Source organism: Vombatus ursinus, unplaced genomic scaffold (assembly GCF_900497805.2).
Source record: "Vombatus ursinus unplaced genomic scaffold, bare-nosed wombat genome assembly UNPS02014774.1, whole genome shotgun sequence".
NCBI classification, from domain to species: domain Eukaryota; kingdom Metazoa; phylum Chordata; class Mammalia; order Diprotodontia; family Vombatidae; genus Vombatus; species Vombatus ursinus.
Window position 1 is genome coordinate 14,234,403 of NW_020954552.1, and position 3,032 is coordinate 14,237,434.

Genomic DNA, 3,032 nt, shown 5'->3' on the forward strand with positions numbered 1-3,032 from the left:
ATTTACGCTGGCTTTATCTTACATGTACATAGTTGTTTGTATGTTGCCACCCCTATTAGAGTGCGAGCTCCTTGAGGGCAGGGACCCTGTTTTTGCCTTTCTTTGTATCTCCAGTTCTTGGCACAGTGCCTGGCAAATAATCCGTGCTTAGTAAATGCTTGACGTTGTGCACAATGAAGATAATCATCCTAGGATATTGCCTCCCATATACAGAAGCTGGAGGAAAGCAGCGTTCAGGAGGAAGGTCAAGCTTGTTGAAACAGAGACATCCTATATCTACCCATCTGTCCTTAGTACAAACAGAAAGCCATAACTCCATCCCTGTGTCAGAGTTTAATTAATCAAAGGGGATAATTTCATAATGAATTTTCCCATGAAGACATTTGGAACATCTCATTTCCATAAATCCAGGGGGCCAATGTTGGAAATTGTTCTAGGTTCCTCCCTTTTTCCTCAAGCACTTTATGTTGGTGGTAGCCAGACTCTGTGCTGGTGTGAATGTACTTACAGGCCCATGCTTAACAGCTCTATTTTGTCCCCATTTCAAAAGTTGTCTGACTGTCCATATGCTTTGATGAGAACAAATGGGGGGTGAGGGAGGAAGAAACAGAATTCACTCATGTGCCTGGAGGGAAGACAGCAACAACAAAGACTGATTTATCAATACCAGACAATAATAGCTGGGACCACTTCTGCCCTTAATCTCTCCATTACTCACAGAAAAAGGAGAATCTTTTGCCTTCATTTCAAAGCTTGAATACAAATCAATAAGTCTATCAGATTTCTTTCATGAGCTGAGTCACTGAAGCATTCTGTCAGCAATTAATAAGCAAAGTATTTCCAAACTTAAAATAACATATGCTTCAGAGTTTGTCTTTAATGAGAGAAATAGAAATATTTCTGTTTGAACAGAGCAAAACCACTCACTTTCCAGGGAGAGAAAGACAAGGCTGAGCAATAAGTGGGGAAAAAAAGTGATAGACCGAGAGCATGACAGTTAGGCTGTGAAATCACAAACCCAGACACTGGCTTAAGGAAACCTTCCCATTCAGTATTACTTTTGATTTAGCTTTCTGTTTTAGACAACTAGGCTTAAATAGGACTCAGTTTACTTTTAACTCTAAGGCCTTTACTATACATTATTATTCTCTTAATCTTACTAGATTAATCTAACTAGATTTTTACATGTTAAAAAAAAAATCCCAGTTGCAAGTGTTTGTTGCTTTTTATATATTTACTGAAAAGACCATAGTCAATCATCTTTCAATTTTTGGAAAAATAAGACATAAATGTATTAACAAAGGCTGTTTCAATGAAATCTTCAGTGTGTTGCGCTAAGAGATAGATTCTTTTATTTAAAGGCTTTTCTGCTAGGGTGAACATAGAAGCCTAAGAAGTAAGAGAGCCTTTCCATACAAAAAGAGAGAAAAGACAGTCCCTGCCTTTATGGAGATTATGAATTAATGGGGGAGACAACATGCAAACAAATATATACAAATAAGATACATACAGGAAAAATAGGAAATAATTAACAGAGTGCTTAAAGCACTAGAATTAAAAGAGGTTGGGAAAGTATTCTTGTGGAATACCTGTGGAACAGCCAGAAAGTAAATGTCACTAGAGCAGAAAAGACATGGCAGGAATAAGGTGTAAGATGACTGGAAGGGGGGTGAGGGTAGATTATAAAGGGCTTTCAATGTCAAACAAAGGATTTTAACAATAGGAAGCCATTGGAGTTCATTGAAGGGGGTGAGGAGGAGTATGACATGGCTGGACCTGAACTTTAGGAAAATTACTTTGATGGCTTAAATAGAGGTTAGATTGAAGTGAGGAGACACTTGAGGCAGGCAAACCCTCCAGCAGCAATTCCAATCATCCAGGTGTGAGGTGATGAGGGCCTGTGCTAGAATGGTGGCAGTGTCAGAAGAGAGTAGGGAGTGAATTCGAGAGATGTTTCAAAGGTGAAAGCAATAGGCCTTGGCAACAACTTCTATATGGGGGGTAAGAGATAATGAGGAATCCATGATGATTTCTAGGTTGTGAGTTTGAGGGACTGGGAGAATTGTTTTGCTCTCTACACTAATAAGGAAAATGGGGGTGGGGGAGGGTTTATGGTGAAAAATAATGAGTACTATTTTGGGCTTCTTTAATTTCTCTATTGGATATCCAGTTCAAGATGTCTCATGCTATACTTTCAGTCACAATTCTTGTTCTTCTTCTTCTTTTTTTTTTTTTTGGTAAATAGTATTTTTTTCCAATTAAATATAAAGGTAGTTTTCAAAAATAAGATTTTGATTTCCAATTTTTTTTCTCCCCTTCCCCCTCCCCAAGATGACAAGCAACCTGATATAGATTATACATGTGCAATCATGTTAAACATATTTCCACATTAGTCATGTTGTGAAAGAAGAAACAGAACAAAAGGGAAAAACCATGAATAAAATACAAAAAACAAAAAAAAAGTGAAAATGCTATGCTTTAATCTGCATTCAGACTCCATAGTTCTCTCTCTGGATATGGATAGCGTTTTCCATCATGAGTCTTTTGGAATTGTGTTGGATCATTGTATTGCTGAGAAGAGCTAAGTCTATCATAGTTGATCATTGCACAATGTGGCTGTTATTGTGTACAATGTTCTCTTGGTTCTGCTCACTTCACTCAGCATCAGCTCATGTAAGTCTTTCCAGGTTTTTCTGAAATCTGCCTTCAGCCACAACTGCAACTTAGTAATATACTATAGAAATGATCCCTGGAAGTATAGTCTCATTTGTTTCTTTTAATTTTATTTAGTTGTCACATCAATACTTCAAAACTATGATTTTTCAAGGTAGATACCATCTTCATTAGTGTGGGTCACAACTCGTTCGCTCCCTTAACATATATTTTTCATGGCTAAAAAAAAATCATCACCCAACCTTTGGGTGACGAGTCTCTCTTCATTTAACCAGGTTCATTCTTGGACCACAGATGTGCAGTTTCTCACCAGCACATACTAGAAACTTTTATAATTTGTAGGTTCTGCCAAAGTTTAT

The 3,032-nt window shown here is 37.5% G+C and overlaps 1 pseudogene; it reads right to left on the reverse strand.

Annotated features, from left to right (window-relative positions):
* Positions 1-2,656: 2,656 nt before the first annotated feature.
* On the reverse strand, positions 2,657-2,765 carry LOC114044707 (annotated as a pseudogene).
* Between the last annotated feature and the right edge of the window lie 267 nt (positions 2,766-3,032).